Below are 23041 nucleotides of genomic sequence, written 5' to 3'. Positions count from 1 at the left end.
TTTATTCCTCTAGGTCAGGGGTAGGCAACCTTGGCTCTTTTATGACTCGTGGACTTCAACTCCCAGAATTCCTGAGCCAGCATGACTCAGCTTGGAAACCTCTCCCTTTTCCCTCAGCAGGGCTGGCTCAGGAGTTCTGGGAGTTGAAGTCCGCGAGTCATAAAGCAGCCTAGGCCTAGGCCAGGGGTAGGCAACCTTGGCTCTTTTATGACTCGTGGACTTCAACTCCCAGAATTCCTGAGCCAGCATGGCTCAGCTTGAAAACCTCTCCCTTTCGCCTCAGCATGGCTGGCTCAGGAATTCTGGGAGTTGAAGTCCATGAGTCATAAAAGAGCCAAGGTTGCCTACCCCTGCTCTAGGTGATAAAGTGAAGAAGCTTCACAAAACAGAAGAAAGCTATCATTCCATTTGAGAAAATCAGAGACACTTCACATACTCTTGTTGTTGTACAGTTGCTAGGTCTTGTCTGACTCTTCACAATCACATGGAATATAGCAAACCAGCCCCCTTCTCCCCCCCCCCATCCTCCATGGTTTCTGGAGTTTGCCCAAATTCATGTTCATTGGTTCAATGACACTATCTAGCCATCTTATCCTCTATGGTCCCCTTCTCCTTTTGTCTTCGGTCACTCTAGGCTAGAGTGTTCTAATCTTGCAGAGACATTGAATCTCTCCAAGAAAAATAGCAATATGTGACCTCTCTCACACCTTATACTCTGTTTAAGGTTTCCTAGTAAGATGGAAAAAAAAGAAATGGAAAGAGCTGGGGTCACTGGGACATTCCCTTCTGCTGGGCTGGAAAAGAAAAACTATCCAGAAAAAAAAACCAACAACAACAATTGCTGTTCTTTGGAGAAAATTGCTAAAAAGCAATGAAAGAAACAGAGGCTGGAGCACCTGTTGATTGGCCTTAGCTCACTGTGACAACTAAATATCCTGGATGCAATTTTTCACAGTGAAGGAAGCAAAAAAGTGAAAAGGAACTCGATCTTGCCTGAACAGCTAGCAAATCTTGACTGAGGTTGCAAGCGGAGCAGAGTCAGACAAGATTGGCACATGGATGGTTGACCATACGAGAAATGCGGGACAAATGATAGGATTAGGAAGTCAAGAAGGTATGTCAGAAGAAGACAATGACAAACTACTCCCATATTGTTGCCAAGAATCTACATGGCTCTGTCTAAATCACCAGGAATTGAGTTGATCTCAAAGGTGCTTACTTTTTTTTTTTTTAAAAAAAAAAATCTTATTGGCTTGTCCTTGTTCACTTTTTCCTAGGGCTGAGACAGAGGGAGAAATAGGGAGAGGGAGAAAAGAGAGAGGGTGTGTGTGTGCCAAGCTCATCCAAATAGAAACCAGTGTCCTGGTTTCTAGCGAGGTGCCTTACCCACTACACCAAACAGGATTCCCCTCTTGTGTCAAAGTTCATCAATAGACAAAGATTTAATTAAAATTCCACTTTTCATCAGAAATATAATTGATGTAAGGAGTTTCCTTACACAGTATTTTGTCTACGTGACCTACTTTTTTATTTTGATTGCCTTTTTCATCCATCCATCCATCCATCATCTATCTATCTATCTATCTATCTATCTATCTATCTATCTATCTATCTATCTATCTATCTATCATCTATCTATCTATCTATCTATCTATCTATCAACATATAGATATTCTATATCTATCTATAGATAGATGTAATGTAGATATAGATGATATAGATAGATAGGTAGATAGATTGATGATAGATAGATAGATAGATAGATAGATAGATAGATAGATAGAATCAAAATGTTATAAACCAGCCTTGCTATTATTGACATATAGTAAGTATTGATAGCAAGGCTGGGTTATAACATTTTGATTCTATCAAGCAAATTCAGTGTATTATTTAAGTTGCAACAGAGGGAAGGAATTCCAGCCTATAACATTTAGTCATACTCAGATATGTGCCTTCCACTATTTTAAGATTATTTGATTTGTTTCGTTAATTTTGTTGAGGATAGAAAGAGGAGAAAAGGAAGAGGCCAAGCCTGCTTTTTTTTTATGAAACCCTTAAAGAAAAATTCCGGAATTCATCCAAGTTAAACAAAGAAGAGAAATCAAATAGCAGATGTATCCAATTGGCTAGGGATATTGTATATTTTTGTAATGAGAAAAGGAAAGAAGGAAAGAAGGAAGGAAGGAAGAAAGGAAGGAAGGAAGGAAGGAAGGAAGGAAGGAAGGAAGGAAGGAAGGAAGGAAGGAAGGGGAGGAACGGATGAAAGAATGGGAAAGAGGGAAAGTTTTTATTTGTTAGTGAAATGATCTGCATTTTGCCTTTTCTCAGGACTCTACCCAAAATTCACAGCATAAAATTCCACAAGGCCAAGCTAATCTCCCTTGGTTGTCCAATGAAGCTAGGAAAGGTAGAAATCTCAGAGGCTTCTTAAGCAAACGACTTCTTATTTACTCTTTCAAATCATGAGAAAATAAACTTCCATCTCTAACCCCTAATCAGATGATTTCCCTCTGGTGTCTACCAGAGATTTAATCCTCATTAATATCTAACCTTCCTTTGCTGGAGCAATTCAGGAAAAAGGAAGGGTGAAAGAGAGAACGCAGGGCAACAGAACAGGGCTATCCAAAGCAACTTCAATGTCAGCTGCCACCTCACACTTGGACTTCACAACCGTTCAGTATCAGCTGCCATGAACTCTAAGGGGGCCAGATGGGAAGGAGGATGCTTCTAGGCGAAGTTCATGGTATCTCTCTGAGATGGGCCTCAAGGTCAACCATCTGGGAACGGAATGCATCTGCACACCAAACCTATGCCTGAAGTGAGTGTGGTTGGTTGAATTTGATTGGACATGGGGGCCCAGTGATGGGAGGCAACTAAGGGAGGTAAAATTTAGACTTAGGGATTTGGGCATGCCATTTTCAGTTCTAGCCAGGCACTATTGTAATTCACTTGGCGTCTAGTAAACTAGAATTAGATAACCTTTATTGTCTTTTTTCCCCCTGTGGGCACAATGGCACACATTAAAATGAAATTTAGTTGCTTCTTCTCAAAGGGTACACATGCATAACACACATTTAAACATACTATATACAACTTATGTATAGACTCACACCCTTACATATACATAACAAATGGATATTAAATACTGTCCATCTTGAATATATAATGGGAGGAGGAAGCTTGAGAGTTCACAAGGTTAATGGTGTATGGAATGAAACTATGGCTGAATCTGGATGTTCTGCTTCAGGTACCACAAAGCCCCCTCCTCCCAGAAGGTAACAGGGAAAACAGGTTGTGAAGAGGAGGTGTAGTGTCCCAGACAATCTTACGGACCCTGCTCAAGCAACGCTTCTGTGCCATGTCCTGGATGGGAGGGAGGGAACTGCCAATGATCTTTTCTGCCATCCTCACCACCCTCTGCCCTGCCTTGCTGTCTGAAGCAGTGATGCTTCTAAACCAGACTGTGATGCTGTATGACAGGATGCTCTCGATTGTCCCTCTGTAGAAAGTGGTAAGGACAGGGGAAGGAAGATGAGCTTTTCTCATGCAACGCAGAAAACGCAGGCGCTGCTGTGCCCGCTTCACCAGTTCCTTACTGTTGAGTGACCAAGCCAGCCTGTTAACTGCACACCCAGGACTTCGCTGCTCTTAACCATCTATACCTTTCTCAACAAGTGGAGTTAAGGACCGTTTGTATTTAGAGGTTCACACTGAGGCAGATCTGACATTATTTATGAGTCAAATTCCAAAGACTGTCCTTGATGCTTCAGATGGTCACAGTCACACACAGAGGAGGGACCCTGTTGCTGTAATAAATTAATAAGGACAATTTTCTATCCTGGGACCTCTTTTAAGGTCCACCTTTTTCAGTATCCAGCCTGCAAATTCTAAACTAGCCAACAATACAAGAATTTCAGAAAACATTAACTCATAGGCAGTAGAGCTTATGTTGCAGAAAACCAGATTCTATAAACTGAAAAGGATCATGTTCGACCTTGCAAGATGTTGCTGTAGTCATCTTATTAGACTATGCCTCAGTGGTATTGTTCCCTGAGCATACATGAGCTATTTTATGCAGAAAGAGTCTTGCAAAAGGTCGAATTAAGTTGCTCAAAAATCAATCTGTTTGTTCCTTCCCAACAGGGTGCTGTTAACCTTGAATGGACCTACTAGATAAGATTCTGTAGATGTAAAACCAGCAGAGAGGTATAGTCAATTCATCAATATTATCGCCATGTTATAAGGGACTTACCACGGGCAGGTATAGCTGTTTAGTCATATTCACATATTAGTTTTCAACATTGCTTTACAGCTGGACCATAAGGAAGGCTGAGAACCGAAGAATTGATGCTTCCAAGTTGTGGTGTTGGAGAAGACTCTTGAGAGTTCCTTGGGCTGCAAGAAGATCAAATCAGTCAATTCTAAAGGAAGTCAGCCCTGACTATCCTTTGGAAGGACAGATGCCAAAGCTGAAGCTCAAATCTTTCAGCCACCAAATGAGAAGACAGGAGTCATTGCAGAAGACCCTGATGTTGGGAAAGATGGAGGGCAAAAGGAGAAGGGGACAGCAGAAGAGGAGATGGTTAGATATTGTCATCAGTGCAATGAACATGAATTTGGGCAAACTCTGGGAGACAATCGAGAACAGGGTGGCCTGGCACACTATGGTCCATGGAGTCACAAGGAGTCAGACATGACAGTGACTAACCAACAAATTTGCAAGAGTTTAATTAACTAACTGTCAGTACTAAATTCAAGGTGCTGGTGATGACCTATAAAGCCCTAAATGGCTTGGGTCCGGGATATTTAAGGGAACACCTGCTGCCGGCATCAAGTTCCCTTCGTCCTGTGCGCTCCCACTTGGAGGGCCTTCTCAGGGTGCCGCCAGTAAAAGACTGCCGGCAGATAACACCCAGGGGTGTTATCCAGTCCAGTCCAGTCCAGTCTAGTCTAGTCTAGTCTAGTCTAGTCTAGTCTAGTCTAGTCTAGTCTAGTCTAGTCTAGTCTAGTCTAGTCTAGTCTACAAAAATGGAATTCTGTTGCCTGCTCTCAAACAAAAGTATATATCTACCCATATAAATACATGACACACATATACACATGCTCTCTCTCTCTCTCTCTCTCTCTCTCTCTCTCTCTGTGTGTGTGTGTGTGTGTGTGTGTGTGTTTGTGTGTGTCTGTGTGTCTGTGTGTGTGTATCTCACTATCCATTTTGAATACATTGAATGGTTTTTTTTTGCATATGTGCAATTAAAATGTAAATGAATGTAATGCAACATTCTGGGTGAAAATAAAAATTGGTTGGCAATTTTTGGTATTTACAGCTTCTCTGAACTGATGACTTTGTGGCTTTTGCCATTCCCAATGATAGGGGAAAAACAAAACAAAGTGAAACATAGGAAAAGAAAAAAAAAACAACAACTATTTCTCTCAACCAAATACCAGGGCTTTGAAAGCATCATTGGGTATTTTTTCAGCATATCAGTTTGAATCTGATTATGGTATTTTTTTAAAAAAAAAGAACCAATCAATTATTCATTTCTGTGTGATAGCAGGCTTGTTTCAGTGAAAAATCAGATTTAGGGCATGGGAAATGAGTATACATTACCTGAAATATATTTTTCCCCCTATTCTGCAGGAAATACAGGCAACGTACAGATGTTACACTGAAAATCTCTTCTTGAGATTTGGGGAAAAAATATTTTACATGTTTTTTTTGCCATTTCTTGCAAATAAATAAATGCCAGTAGAAGAGAATATTTGTAGCTGGGCTCAGCTGAGTGAGCAATGCTGACCGGGAAAGCTGCTTGTATATAAACAGAGAACAAACCCTACACTGCCTTTTAGCACTAATGACGTTACCTAGTTGGGTAATGAAATATCTGCAAAAAAACAACCCAGCTCAGAGAGTATCTGTCAGTAGCCTAAAGCTTAGCTCTTATTTCACTGAAGCCTTTTTGTAACACATGCAACAAAGATAAATATAAATGCTGGGAACAGAGTAATTTGCCCGTGGCAAATATCTACAAGTTCTCTGAGCAGAGATGAACTGAAACACAAAGAGGCCTTTAGCAAATTAGGGGGCAGAGGAATCCTATAGACAATTTCTCTGAATTATTGAAGGCAAACATCCAACAACATTTCAATAGCAAGGGGGTCTGCTCAGAAAAAAAAAAAGCCTTGCTATTAAAAGGGAAGGAAATGGGGGGTGGGGGGGGAATCAGCCTTGGTGTCTTTCCTTGGAATGTTCTGGCAAAACAAACACAGGGATAATTATACCATAAAAGAAAATGTTAATAAAAGAGATGATTAGCAGTTTAGGCTCAAAATGTGTGGTCCTAGGTGCTCTAAGAGATAGGCTGCTTTCTTGCAGGTGTTTCATTACCAAACTACGTAAGATCATCAGTGCAAGAAGAGTTGTTGTTGTTAGCTGCGAAGTCGTGTCTGACCCATTGCGACCCCATGAACAACGTTCCTCCAGGCCTTCCTGTCCTCTACCATCTTCTGGAGTCCATTTAAGCTCACGCCTCCTGCTTCAGTGACTCCATCCAGCCACCTCATTCTCTGTCGTCCCCTTCTTCTCTTGCCCTCGACCTTTCCCAGCATGAGGCTCTTCTCCAGTGAGTCCTTCCTTCTCCTTAGGTGGCCAAAGTATTTGAGTTTCTGCTTCAGGATCTGGCCTTCTAAAGAGCAGTCAGGGTTGATCTCCTCTAGGACTGACCGGTTTGATCGCCTTGCAGTCCAAGGGACTCGCAAGAGTCTTCTCCAGCACCACAGTTCGAAGGCCTCAATTCTTTGGCACTCAGTCTTTCTTATGGTCCAACTTTCACAGCCATACATTGCAACTGGGAAGACCACAGCCTTGACTATACACACTTTTGTCAGTTGGGTTGCCCTATCAGTGTTGGCGGGAGCCTTCTTGATGTGATTCCTTGATTGGGCTGTTCTTTACTGTTTGATTGTTTGTCTCAATTCATAGGTCCTTGACTAGAGGTGTTTTTTTTTTTTAGTTCTTGACTGTTGGTCTAATTTAATCGATGATAAAATGAACTCTGTTCATCTGGGTGTTGATTGCTGATGAACAAGCATTTTGGGTTTTTGTTTCGGGTTTTCTTGCTTCTTTTTTTTGCTTAACGAAAGTGAAATGTATTTCCTTTTTAATCCTCTTGTTTAACTTGTTCTTCCTGTACTCTGTTGTACCTTAAAGCACTATGTTGGATTTATATTCTCTTCGAAAAGATGCAGCCTATTTATCTACATCTTCTTGAGGGTCATACCAGACATTGTAGAGCAGCGATGAGCTTTCAGAGCTGTAAAAGATGAAATGAGCACCAATTTTTGTATCTTCATATTTCTCCAAATGTCCAAACATCTCATTAAGACAAACATTCGGGGCTTTGTTGCCCCTGGAGGACCCCCCCAAAAAAAAATATGATACAGTGGACCATATGCATAGGGAGGTCTTCAATCATCCAGATGATAGTTGTTCCAAAGGTGTTTTTGTTTTGTTTTTTCAAAAGGCAACTGGACTTTCTTGGTAGGTTTTTTTTTTCCTGAAAATGTTTCACTTCTCATCCAAGAAGCTTCTTCAGTTCTGAAGTGGACCATATTTCAGGTCAGAAATTTGTCCCTCAAATTTTTGGCCCTTTACTAGAAGTTCTTTTGTAAAGCAAGCTCAAGATCAAAAGCCAAATGCCCGTTATTTCATGCTTGCTGTATGAATGCCAACTGAATAGCTGCCTAATTTTAAGTGCATCACCTTTGCAAAAGGACATAATAGGCATCTATTTCTGAATTGCATTTGCTTTCCACTCCATTGGCTTTTGTATTATAACTCCTACAAACCCAGAGCAATAGTCAATCCAGACACAGTCATTGATGTGGCTTGTAAAATTTGATCGGCTGAACGTAAGATTCATAATTTTGCTTTTAACCTTCATCACATTTCTTCTTGCCCCTCTCCCTTTCCTGTCTTTCCTTTCTTTTTTGTTTAAGCAACTTAAAGACACTTGTTGCAACAATCGTGGAGGGTTTTGGCCATCATCAGTAGGCAAGGATAGCTTTTAAAAAGGGGATGCGCTGTTCAAAGTTAAATTTGAATAACCCAGGGCAGAGGTAGGCAACCTTGGCTCTTTTATGATTTGTGGACTTCATCTCCCAGCAAAGCTGGCTCAGGAATTCTAGGAGTTGAAGTCCACAAGTCATAAAAGAGCCAAGGTTACCTACCTCTGGCCCAGGGGGGGGGGGAAAGAGGACTATGTTTTTAAATTAATCTCCTTCAGCCACAACACTTACAAAAATGTTATGCAACAGTTTGTATAACTATGCACTGAGAGATAGCATTGCTCGTTTAAGTATGATATACTTAAATAGTATATACTAAGAAATATCATAAATGTGTGTTCCTGTATTTGTATTCATTCATTCATTCATTCATTCTCAACCTAAATCAAATCATTGTGGAATATTGCACTCTTCAGCAGCTTTCCAACAACTTCAAAGTGTGCAAGATGCTCCCAGTTATTACTATTTATTTATTTATTATTTATTTTATTAGATTTATATACTGCCCTTTCCCGAAGGACTCAGGGCAGTTTACAGGGTATTTAAAACCAAACGAGTACAAAAGTTAAAAACAATTAAAAAAAAGATTAAATCATCCCTAAAAATAAAAACCCCAGTTTTTATTAACAGAATAATAGAGTTGGAAAGTACTTTGGAGGTCTTCTAGTCTAACCCCCTGCTCAGGCAGGAAACCCTATATACCATTTCAGATCAATGGCTGTCCAGTCTCTTCTTAAAAACTTCCAGTGTTGGAGCATTCACCGCTTCTGGAGGCAGGTTGTTCCACTGGTTAATTGTTCTCACTGTCAGGAACTTTCTCCTTAGTTCTAGGTCAGGGGTAGGCAACCTTGGCTCTTTTATGACTTGTGGACTTCAACTCCCAGAATTCCTGAGCCAGCCATGCTGAGGGGAAAGGGAGAGGTTTCCAAGCTGAGCCATGCTGGCTCAGGAATTCTGGGAGTTGAAGTCCACGAGTCATAAAAGAGCCAAGGTTGCCTACCCCTGGCCTAGGCCTAGGCTGCTTTATGACTCGTGGACTTCAACTCCCAGAATTCCTGAGCCAGCCATGCTGAGGGAAAAGGAAGAGGTTTCCAAGTTGAGTCATGCTGGCTCAGGAATTCTGGGAGTTGAAGTCCACAAGTCATAAAAGAGCCAAGGTTACCTACCTCTGGCCCAGGGGGGGGGGGGAAAGAGGACTATGTTTTTAAATTAATCTCCTTCAGCCACAACACTTACAAAAATGTTATGCAACAGTTTGTATAACTATGCACTGAGAGATAGCATTGCTCGTTTAAGTATGATATACTTAAATAGTATATACTAAGAAATATCATAAATGTGTGTTCCTGTATTTGTATTCATTCATTCATTCATTCATTCTCAACCTAAATCAAATCATTGTGGAATATTGCACTCTTCAGCAGCTTTCCAACAACTTCAAAGTGTGCAAGATGCTCCCAGTTATTACTATTTATTTATTTATTATTTATTTTATTAGATTTATATACTGCCCTTTCCCGAAGGACTCAGGGCAGTTTACAGGGTATTTAAAACCAAACGAGTACAAAAGTTAAAAACAATTAAAAAAAAGATTAAATCATCCCTAAAAATAAAAACCCCAGTTTTTATTAACAGAATAATAGAGTTGGAAAGTACTTTGGAGGTCTTCTAGTCTAACCCCCTGCTCAGGCAGGAAACCCTATATACCATTTCAGATCAATGGCTGTCCAGTCTCTTCTTAAAAACTTCCAGTGTTGGAGCATTCACCGCTTCTGGAGGCAGGTTGTTCCACTGGTTAATTGTTCTCACTGTCAGGAACTTTCTCCTTAGTTCTAGGTCAGGGGTAGGCAACCTTGGCTCTTTTATGACTTGTGGACTTCAACTCCCAGAATTCCTGAGCCAGCCATGCTGAGGGGAAAGGGAGAGGTTTCCAAGCTGAGCCATGCTGGCTCAGGAATTCTGGGAGTTGAAGTCCACGAGTCATAAAAGAGCCAAGGTTGCCTACCCCTGGCCTAGGCCTAGGCTGCTTTATGACTCGTGGACTTCAACTCCCAGAATTCCTGAGCCAGCCATGCTGAGGGAAAAGGAAGAGGTTTCCAAGTTGAGTCATGCTGGCTCAGGAATTCTGGGAGTTGAAGTCCACAAGTCATAAAAGAGCCAAGGTTCCCCACCCCTGTTCTAAGTTGCTTCTCTTCTTGATTAGTTTCCACCCATTGCTTCTTGTCCTACCTTCGGGTGCTTTGGGGAATACGTAGGTTGACTCCTGTCTTCTTTGTCACAGCCCCTTACATATTGGCACACTGCTACCAGGTCACCCCAGTTCTTCTTGTAATCTTTCTTCAATAGCTTGCCTTCAGAAGTTGTGGGTGCTCCATCACTGGAGGCTTTCAAAAAGAGACGAGAAAACCATAGGTCTGAAATGGTATCTGGTCTCCTGCTTGAGCAGAGGGTTGGACTAGAAGATCTGCAAGCTCCTTTACAACTCTATTATTCTATGCTCTATATTTTCATTAAACTAGACTTGGCCAATTCCTGCGACCAGTTCCCTAATCACCTTGGTTGTTCTTCTCAGTCACTATTGAGCCACATCATTCGTCCAGCTTTTCTTCCTGAGGTTTCTGTTCTTTTCAAGTCAACCCTCCAATTTTGCATTGCTGTTGTCCAGCATTAATTAATTCCATGCCTTAGTCATGAGGGGTTTTTAATTTAATTTAATTTTAATTTTAATTTTAATTTGTTTAATTGTGGGCTAGTCTTAATTTAATTCTATTTTAAACTGTACTTATTTGTATTGTTTTAACTCGCCCTGTAAACCACCCTGAGTCCTTCGGGAATAGGGCGGTATATAAAATCAATTAAATAAATAAATAAATCACAAGAACTGTATTTAACATTTATTAAAACTTGGACCCATCATCGATCTTCCAAAATTGGATACAGATAGTTCTCGACTGTACAACAGTTTGTTTAGTGACTGTTTGAAGTTACAACCACACCGAAAAAAAGTGACTTATGATCCTATTTCACAATTATGACCTTTTCAAAAGCCCCATGGTCACATGATCAAAATTCAGACACTTGGCAACTGACTCATATTTATGACGGTTGCAATGTCCCGGGGTCATGTGATCCCCTTTTGTGACCTTCTGATAAGCAAAGTCAATGGGGGAAGCCAGATTCTATTAAAATCTATAATAATAATAATAATAATAATAATAATAATAATAATAATAATAATAATAATAATAATAATAATAATAATAATAAAGTTTGAAGGGACCTTGGAGGTCATCTAGTCCAACCCCCTACTCAGGCAGGAAACCCTATACCATTTATGAAGAGCCTTGGTGGAGCAGTGGGCTAATGCCTCCTTAAGCCACACCAGCTGCCTGCAATTAGTGCAGGTTCGCATCCCACCAGGCTCAAGGTTGATTCAGCCTTCCATCCTTCCCAGGTAGGCAAAATGAGGACCCAGATTGTTGGGGGCAATTAAGCTGACTTTGTAATAATGCCGCTTGGTGTGTGTGTGTGTGAAAGCCCTAATAAGCAGGCATATACATAGAATGAAGGCTACTGCTAAGCTTGTAAGCCGCCCTGAGTCTTCGGAGAAGGGCGGGATATAAATGGAATTAAAAAAAAAATTCAGACAAAAGGCTGTCCAGTCTCTTCTTAAAAAACTTCCGTTGGAGCATTCACAGCTTCTGGAGGCAGGTTGTTCCACTGGTTAATTGTTCTAACTGTCAGGAAGTTTCCCCTTAGTTCTAGGTTGCTTCTCCCCTTGATTAGTTTCCATCTGTTTTTTCTTGACTCCCTCTTCTTTGTGGCAGCCCCTGAGATATTGGAACACTGCTATCCTGTTCCTAACTTAACAACTTCAGTGATTCACTTAACAACTGTGGCAAGAAAGGTCGTAAAATGGTGCAAACCTCACTTAACAAATGTCTCAGCACCAGAAATGTTGGACTCAGTTGCGATTGTTAAGTCAGAGAACTGCCTGTACTCCAATTCCTTATTCTACCGATCTTGCATATTGATAATATTAACTACTTTTTCTTTTCTGAGATTGCATCTGGAAAGATGGAACCTTGAAAGTAATTCATGCTTATTGTATTAAATGTAGATTTATTTATTTTATTTATTTAATTAGTTTTCTATACCGCCCTATTCCCGAAGGACTCAGGGCGGTTTACAGGGCAATATTTAAAAGACAATATAAAATTAAGATAAAAAATAGAATTAAAAAGAATTTAATTAATTAATAGCCCAACAATAAAACAATGTTAAAAAACTTGAAACTAAAAACCCCCCTAAGTCCAGGCCAGATAGACCGAAAAGCCAGGAATATGCAGAAGATATTTAAGAAAAGGATAAAGTTTTGTCCGCAATTGTTCTTACTAGGTATTATTACTGATACTACTGTTGTGGACATTAAGTTGATGTTGAACTTAATTACGGCAACAAGACTTTTAGTAGGGCAATATTGGAAGAAGGAAGAACTGCCGACTATAGAAGAATGGACTTTAAAAGTTTCTAACCTGGCAGAAATGGCAAAGATCTCGGTGTATTTGAAAGACCATTCGCAACAACGATATATCCTGGAGTGGAAAAAATGGATTGATTACATCCAGAATAAATATGGGACTAAAAAGTTTCATTTAGCATTTGAATAAGTATCGATGTGACATTTATATTGCTTGTAGTCATTTTATAGAGCTAAAGTGCGATAGACCTAATAGTTTATTGTTGTTAGCATATGGTAGTTTATGATTGTTTTTTACTTTTATACCTTGTATTTAGCTCTGGGAAGTCGGGGAGGGGGGAAGGGGAGGGGGGAGGGTTGGGTTGGGTTGGGAAGGGGGATGGGGGTGGGGAGGGGTTGTTTTGTTAAAGATAAAATGTATTGAAAAACTTCAATAAAAAAAAGAAAAGACAGGTTTTCAGGTCCCGGCGAAACGAGCGCAGGTCGGGGGCAGTCCGGAGTTCCACAGGTAAATCATTCCAAAGGGCAGGCGCGCCCACAGAGAATGCCCTCCCTCTGGGAATCACCCAACGGCATTCCCTGACTGGTGGCACCCTAAGGAGGCCCTCCCTATGGGAGCGCACAGGACGATGGGAAGTTGATGCTGGCAGCAGGTGCTCCCTAAGATAATCCGGACCCATGCCATGTAGGGCTTTATAGGTCATCACCAGCAGATGTTATTCCTATAGAAATTGAAATGCATAAATTGCCTTCGTCGATTTCAGCAGGATTGGATCGTCAGCAGCAATACGCATACAAGATTTTTATCCTCAAACTAAACCACTGTCTACATACTTTGTAGTCTAATAGAATATCCCAAGTTATGTTTTTGGTATACCAGAGGATTAAATTCAGTGTTCTACGCCTAGAGCCACTGAAATCAATATGACTTAGGTTAATAATGATTAACTAAGCTCCATTGATTTTAATTATCGACTTTACATATGATTCAACCTGAAAGCAACACATTTCTTTTCTTTTTTTTTAGTTATGGAATATGCTGTTGCCAGGGAGAAGTGTAGGAACCGCTGGTGTCAATGGGAAAAGAGAAAGAAAAAAAAACATTAAAAGACCTTGTCCTGAAATCAATTGGATTTAAAATGTTTGATTTTGTTTGGATCTTGCTGTGTTTCTCCATTGGAAACAAACTACATTTCCATTGTTAAAGAACAACTCAGAAAAAAATAAAAGCTTGAGGGTCCATCAAAATAAAAGTAAGTAAACCATGTACTTTTTTTAAGAAGGCATTTCAATCTTTATTTCAAAGAAAGACATGAATAGATCAAAGCCCGGTCTGCTCCTTATCAATCATGAACGAAGGTAAATGTGTGCATCCCAGGATAATGTCGCATGATCCAATCTGACTTGGCCACCGGGATCAACATGCATTCAATTTGATAGCTATTACCAGTCCTTTGTTTGTAAAAGAAAAAGGTGCCGGAACTCACACACGTCATACAACCCGCCTTGCCTACCCTACAAGGTTCCATCCAAAAAAGGTGCCGGAACTCCATTCTGAGTGTTCTATGACAAAAAAAGCCCTGGCTATTACAGTTGTTGGCTGAGCAGGGCAAAAACAGCCCCCCAAAATGACTGAAGCCTGGAAACGGCCCCCTTATCAGTCAATATGAGAGCTGATTTACCACCAGCTTATCAGGTTCTTAGAAGCCAAGAAAGCAACATTAATGACTTAATAGCCAGCCATCAACCTCCTAATTAACAATTAAAAGCTACACACTATATAAATACAACACTTAAAACAATCCAGTGCACATGTTCTGGAGAGAGAGAAGGTCCCTGATGACCCTGGTCCCTCGTATGACCCTGAAAGCTTGGAATAATAATAATAATAATAATAATAATAATAATAATAATAATAATAATAATAATAATAATAATAATAATAATAATAATAATAATAATAATAATAATAATAATAATAATAATAATAATAATAATAATACCCTTATCATATGTATCTGTTCTGGCTGGCTGTAGAATGGTAGGACTTAGTCCACTGAGAAAATGATATAAATTAGTGCTTGTCACTCATGCCCTACTGCATGAGTGCATGACTACTGCAATGTTCTCTACATGGGGCTCCCCTTGAAGAGTATTTACTGGGGCACCTTGGGGCAGTTCTGGGAATTCCATTTTCCATGGATAACCTCTATTGCACTGAACTGCACTTGTTGCCAGTTTGCTTCCACATCCAATTCAAGGTGTTGGTTATCACCTATAAAGCGCTTCATGAATGGGTCCAGGTTATCTGAAAAACCATGTCACCCCAATGAGATCAGCCCAGCCGCTTTCACCATCAGAAGGGCATCCTGTGGACCATCTTGACCAAGGAATTCTGGCTGGAGGGGTCCAGAAGAGGAGTCTTTTCTGCCCCAGCTCCCACATTCTGGAACATTTTGTTCCCCAAGGTGAGATCTACCCCCACCCTTTCAGCCAATGGAGGTGGCTAATGGGTTAAATAAAATATCTTACCTCTGCTCCATTGTAGACTGGCCCCTATCCTAGCTAGGTTTTTGTTAATTCCAATGTTATATTTATTGTTTTCAGGTATATATATAGATAGATATAGATATAGATATAGATATAGATATAGATATAGATATAGATATAGATATAGATATAGATATAGATATAGATATAGATATAGATATAGATATAGATATAGATATAGATATAGATATAGATATAGATATAGATGATATAGATGATATAGATGATATAGATGATATAGATGATATAGGTATAGGTATAGGTATAGGTATAGGTATAGATATAGATATAGATATAGATATAGATATAGATATAGATATAGATATAGATATAGATATAGATATAGATATAGATATAGATATAGATATAGATATATAGATATAGATATAGATATAGATATAGATATAGATATAGATATAGATATAGATATAGATATAGATATAGATATAGATATAGATGATATAGATATAGATATAGATATAGATGTAGATGTAGATGTAGATGTAGATGTAGATGTAGATGTAGATATAGATATAGATATAGATATAGATATAGATATAGATATAGATATAGATGATATAGATGATATAGATGATATAGATGATATAGATGATATAGATGATATAGATATAGGTATAGGTATAGGTATAGATATAGATATAGATATAGATATAGATATAGATATAGATATAGATATAGATATATAGATATAGATATAGATATAGATGATATAGATATAGATATAGATATAGATATAGATATAGATATAGATATAGATGTAGATGTAGATGTAGATGTAGATGTAGATGTAGATGTAGATGTAGATGTAGATGTAGATATAGATATAGATATAGATATAGATATAGATATAGATATAGATATAGATATAGATATACAGTAGATATAGATATAGATATAGATATAGATGATATAGATGATATAGATGATATAGATGATATAGATGATATAGATGATATAGATGATATAGATATAGGTATAGGTATAGGTATAGATATAGATATAGATATAGATATAGATATAGATATAGATATAGATATAGATATATAGATATAGATATAGATATAGATATAGATATAGATATAGATATAGATATAGATATAGATGATATAGATATAGATATAGATATAGATATAGATATAGATATAGATATAGATATAGATATAGATATAGATATAGATATATAGATATAGATATAGATATAGATGATATACATATAGATATAGATATAGATATAGATGTAGATGTAGATGTAGATGTAGATGTAGATGTAGATGTAGATGTAGATATAGATATAGATATAGATATAGATATAGATATAGATATAGATATAGATATAGATATAGATATAGATATAGATATAGATATAGATATAGATGATATAGATATAGATGTAGATGTAGATGTAGATGTAGATGTAGATATAGATGTAGATATAGATATAGATATAGATATAGATATAGATATAGATATAGATATAGATATAGATATAGATATAGATATAGATATAGATATAGATATAGATATAGATATAGATATAGATATAGATATAGATATAGATATCTCCTGCGGCTGACCTTCCGCTTTGCCACTCCCCGTCGTGGGGTTACTGAACCAATGTAATGGTACCGCCCTAGGCGGCTTATGGACCCTGGGCGGTTCCAAACAGCGCTTGGCCCCCACCTGCCTCCTTTGCTCATAGCTCACCCAGTGCCATGGTGGAAGCCTGGGAAAAGGCAGCCACAGAAGCACTCGACCGAGTTGTACCCATGCGGCCCCTGACCCGTTGCAGATCCCAGTGGGCTCCATGGTTTTCTACGGAGCTCCGGGAGATGAAACGGCAGAGACGGGGCCTAGAGAGCTGTTGGAGATCCAGCCGATCCGAATCCGACCGATCGCGACTAAGGTCCTTTACGAGGTCTTATCTCGTGGCGCTAAGGAGGGCAAGGTCTAATTACTTTGCTGCCCTTATCGCGTCCGCAGATAATCGCCCGACCGCCCTGTTTAAGGTGACCCACTCCCTCCTTAATCTAGAGGTGAAGGAGGATCCCTTGCAGGGTCGTGCTGAGGAATTTAGCCAACATCTGCTGGACAAAATCGCTCGGATCCGGACCAGTCTGGATTCCAACTGGGCAGAGTCTGACGATGAGAACATGGACAGTCTTGTTGATGTTATCTGGGAAGAGTTCGATCCTGTGACTCTGGACGAGGTAGAAAGGATCATGAGGAAGCTAAGCTCCACTACATCCTTATTGGACCTGTGCCCCTCTTGGCTGGTTTATTCGGCTCGGGATGGGACACGAGGCTGGATCCATGCAGTGGTAACTGCTTCATTGAAAGAGGGCAGTTTCCCTGCAGCCTTGAAAGAAGCGGTGGTGAGACCCCTCCTCAAAAAGCCTTCCCTGGACCCAGCTGTTTTAAACAACTTTCGCCCGGTTTCCAACCTTCGCTTTCTTGCGAAGGTTGTTGAGAGCGTAGTGGCGCATCAGCTTCCTCTGTTCCTAGAAGATACTGATTATCTAGACCCGTACCAATCGGGTTTCAGGCCCGGACACAGCACGGAGACGGCATTGGTCGCTCTGTTGAATGATCTCTGGCGGGCTCGGGACAGGGGTCATTCCTCTGTCCTGGTCCTATTAGACCTCTCTGCGGCTTTTGATACCATCGACCATGGTATCTTACTTCGGCGTCTCAGGAGATTGGGAGTGGGAGGCACTGTTCTTCAGTGGTTCTCCTCCTACCTTCTGGAATGTTCACAGTGGGTGTTGGCGGGTGACCAGAGATCGACCCCGAGGCCTCTCATTTATGGAGTTCCTCAGGGGTCGGTCCTCTCACCTCTCCTGTTTAACATCTATATGAAGCCGCTAGGTGAGATCATCCGTGGTTTTGGAGTGGGTTATCATCAGTATGCTGATGACACCCAGCTTTTCATCTTGACCCCAAACCACATCAGTGATGCCCTTGACGTGATGTCCCATTGCCTGGAAGCAGTCCGGGAATGGATGGGGAGGAACAGGCTTCAACTCAACCCGGACAAGACTGAATGGCTGTACATACCGGCATGTCAGGATATTCAGAGTATTCCATCCCTTAATATTGGGGGCGAGTTACTGCCCCCTGTAGATAGGGCTCGCAACCTGGGTGTCCTCCTAGATTCACAGCTCTCCTTAGAAGATCACATAGGAGCTGTGACTAGGGGGGCTTTCACTCAGGTTCGTCTGGTGCGCCAGCTACGACCCTATCTGGACCTGGATGCCTTACGTACAGTCACCCATGCACTTGTGACCTCTCGTCTTGACTACTGCAACGCTCTTTACATGGGGCTGCCCTTGAGAATCACTCGGAAGCTTCAGATGGTACAGAGTGCAGCTGCACGGACGCTTTTGGGGGCTCCCCGATACTCCCATATTACACCTCTGCTTCGTGAGCTGCACTGGCTTCCAGTTGCCTTCCGGGTGAAATTCAAGGTGCTAGTGATGACATACAAAGCCCTACATGGCATGGGTCCGGAATACCTACGGGAGCACCTACTGCCAGCGTCAACACCCCTCCGTCCTGTGCGCTCCCACAGAGAGGGCCTCCTCAGGGTGCCACTGGTCAGAGAATGCCGGCTGGTGACTCCCAGGGGGAGAGCATTCTCGGTGGGTGCGCCAATCCTCTGGAACCGCTTACCAGCCGAAATCCGGATGGCCCCCGACCTTCGCACCTTTCGGCGAGATTTAAAAACCTATCTATTCCAGCAAGCCGGCCTGGCCTGATAGATTTGGGGTTTTATTTGTAGATCTGGGGTTTTATTTGTTTTATTGTTGGTTTATTGTATACTTACTTTGCTCTGTACAACGCCCTGAGTCCTCCGGGAGAAGGGCGGTATATAAAACGAATAAATAATAATAATAATAATAATAATAATAATAATAATAATAATAATAATAATAATAATAATAATAATAATAATAATAAAGGTAAAGGTTCCCCGGCACATGTGTGCTAGTTGTTTCTGACTCTAGGGGCCAGTGCTCATCTCTGTTTCAAAGCCGAAGAACCAGCGCTTGTCCGAGGACATCTCCGTGGTCATGTGGTCGGTATGACTAGAGAGGCACACGGAACGCTGTTACCTTCCCACCGTAGTGGTCCCTATTTTTCTACTTGCATTTTTATGTGCTTTTGAACTGCTAGGTTGGCAGTAGCTGGGACGAGTAACAGGCGCTCATTCTGTTATGCGGCACTTGGGATTCGACTCGCCAAACTGCCGACCTTCTGATCGACAATCTCAGCGTCCTAACCCACTGAGCCACCGCGTCCCTTATATGCTTGTTAACTATTTAGATTACCTTGCTAGGCCCCAAATTGGGACAAATCTTTATTTCCTGTTTCAGCCTAACCAAAGGCCATCGACAGGCAGTAGTCACAACAGTGACAACTCATATTTGTGTAATTTTTTTTAGATTTATAGATAGATAGATAGATAGATAGATAGATAGATAGATAGATAGATAGATAGAGATAGAGATAGAGATATATAGATATAGATATAGATATAGATATAGATATAGATATAGATATAGATATATAGATATATAAATTTTTATTATGTTGTCAGCCATCCAGAATCAAGTGATAGCAACGCTGGAGGCATATACGTTTAATAAATAAATAAATAAATGCGTACTATCCCCATGATTTCTCCTGATGTAAACCGCGTCACAACTGTCACCAATTACGTATTTGATGTCCCTTGTATGATGATATCCTCATGTCTCTGATGTCCCCATAGTATCTCTCAGGCACATCTGATACAGGATGGACCTTCTGGAAGCAAAAGGTTCGTTATCTCATTGTTGCAGATACAGAAGGAATTTGAAGATGATGGGTGATAGGTAGGTAGACAGACAACAGACAGATAATAGCAACAGCAATAGCACTTACTTAAATACCACTCCATAGTCCTTTACAGCCCTCTCTAAGCAGTTTACAACAATCTGGGTCCTCATTTTACAGACCTCAGAAGGATGGAAGGCCGGGTCAACGTTGAGCTGGTCAGGATTGAACTCTAGACTGTGGGCTGAATTAGCCTGCAATACTGCATTGTAACCTCTGTGCCAGCAGCTCTGGACAGTTGACTACACAATAAGAACATTATAAAAAAAAACAATAAATATAACATTGGAATCCCTACAGATTAGATGACAAATAGATAGATGACAGAAAGACAATGTTTTATAAGTCTCATATATTTCCATGAAAACATTTTGTTTACAAATTGCTTTTATCCTATGCTCCAAATCCAAAACTAGGTTACGATTGTGCCTTCATTCTCATGTTTTCAATTAGAAACAATTGTCTTTCTTGCTTCTGGATAGGGTTTTATTTTTATGTTTTTTCACACCAGAAAGGTAAACAGTTCTCCCCATAAATGCTTTGCTGGTATCCTGCAGCTAATGAAATACCAGAAGTTAAATTGGTTTAGAGGAAACAGTTTTAAAAAAAGAAGCTTGTATTGAATGAGTTGAAGATTATTGTTACATCAATCCAGGAAGAGTTCCTTCATTTCAAGAAAGAGTGGAAATGGTAGCAGGCTAATGTTCATTACAGGAGGGATCCTCAGTTCCCAGGTTGTGGCCACTAATGGCAGGTGAGAATGCATGAGCACACATATCCACACTTAAATAAGCTGTCATGGTTCCGATTAATGAGACAGTTCAAACAAAATTCAGGCATTTTTTAATCTAAAAAGTCTTAATAATGTAATGCAGCATCGGCACTCATGCATGGATGCCAGAATTTGAAATCTCCTCCGTGAAGCCCATCGTATCATATGCAATTCCCACCTTTATTTACACGTCATAAATCACATTATCTAATTAGTTTTACATATGAGATTTCACTTCCCTTTCTCTGCACGGCTATTTCTTATCTTCTCAAAATAGCCATTTGACATTTCCCTCCCTTCTGTGATTCAAAGCGAAGCAGTTTAAACAAAAGGCTGCCTCTTATATTGTCAGTGCAAAAACATGTCAATGTTTGCAGCATTGACACAAGCAGCAAGTGAGTGTGCGTGCATGTACTCCATTGGCAGTTCCCTCCCTTCCATCCAGGACATAGCACATAAGTGATGCTTTAGCAGGGTAAACAGGACACGGTGGCTCAGTGGGTTAAGACGCTGAGCTTGTCGATCAGAAGGTCGGCAGTTTGGCGGGTCGAATCCCGAGTGCCACGTAACAGAGTGAGCGCCTGTTACTCATCCCAGCTTCTGCCAACCTAGCAGTTCAAAAGCACGTAAAAATGCAAGTAGAAAAATAGGGACCACTACGGTGGGAAGGTAACAGCGTTCTGTGCGCCTTTGGCATCTAGTCTTGCCGGCCACATGACCACGGAGACGTCCTCGGACAAGCGCTGGCTCTTCGGCTTTGAAACAGAGATGAGCACCGGCCCCTAGAGTCGGAAATGACTAGCACGCATGTGTGGGGGAACCTTTACCTTTACAGGATTGTCTGGGATGCTACATATCCTCTTCACAACATTTTTTCTCTGTTGCCTTCTGAGAGGAGGAGGCTCCATGTTACCCGAAGCAGAACATCCAGATTCAGTCACAGCTTTGTTCCATACAGTATTAACCTTGTGAACTCTCAAGCTTCCTCCTTCTGTTATGTATTCAAGATGGACAGTGATTAATATTTATATGTTACTTATATGTAAGGGTGTAGGTCTATGCACATGTTGCACATAGTATGTTTTAAGTGTGTTATATATGTGTATTCTTTGAAAAGAAGCAACTAAATGTCCTTTTTAATCTGTGCCATTGTAACCACAGGGGAAAAAATGACAATAAAAATGACAATAAAAAATGACAATCTAATCTCATTTGCACAAACAGCAAGTGTGCATGCCCACTTCTCATGCAGAACTATCCTTTCCCCCCCCAGGGTGCAAAACTGGAAAGGTTGGGGAACTGTGTGTTACAGGACAGGCTACATGTTACACAACTCTGTTTTGTAAAAGTGAACATCTATAGAGATTTTTTTAAAAAAAGAAGTAAATGCTTGGTGCTGAGACATGTCCCTCATTCCTGCTTAATTGTAGACTTGCCCTACTTTCAACATGTAAGATGGCTGTCTGTTACAATCAATAAATTAATTAACAGTTTGATCCGGGTGGAATGTTCATCGCTGTTAATTATTGAGCCAGCGATCTTGGGTTCCGTCACTGAATATTTCTTGAAAATAAAATGTATTCATTTTTGGGAAAAGCACAAATTCTGAAGCGACAATTTTAAGACGTAGTCAGCATTCCAAATTTGGAATTAAAACTCCTCCTGTCTCACAACATTGGCAATTGAATGTGTCCTCGCTTCATTATTTTTTCTGCTGAAAAGTTAGAGAACCTTCTTCTTAGAGGTCTGACTGATATTTTACAGGAAATGTTACATTCCATCAGGTCAATAAAACAAATATTCCCAAAGCTCCTTCTGGCACAAGAGCTTGTAATGGCTTGAAAAGAGCTGTCAGAGTCCATCATATCAGTAAACAGCTTTGATTTGGCTGTTTTCCCTTGCTCTCCTCAGTTTACGTAGCAGGAAGGGTAACTCTGAAACATCTGATTAGGGAACGGAGGAGTTTACTTTTCTCTCTTCCCTTGGCGTTAGAAAGTTCAGACCTGGTTGCAATTTTACAGAGGTTGCAATTTTATAAGGACATCGCTAGAGGAAAATCTTGCATTACCTTAGGAGAGATTGCAAATGGATGGACGTTCCAGAAATCTGGGGGTTTAGAGAAAAAAAATATCAACTGCAATTGTTTATTTTCCCTTGCCTCCTGAACTGGTAATAACTGGTCATATTTCCACAAGTCATTTTGCCACTATTTCTGAATCAAAAATGATGATTTTGAAAGGTCCTTCAAACTAGTGCTTGAAATAAAATAAACATGTCCT

The sequence above is a fragment of the Vipera berus genome (assembly GCF_964194415.1).
Source record: "Vipera berus genome assembly, chromosome: 3".
NCBI classification, from domain to species: Eukaryota; Metazoa; Chordata; class Lepidosauria; order Squamata; family Viperidae; genus Vipera; species Vipera berus.
This window is presented reverse-complemented; position numbering follows the sequence as displayed.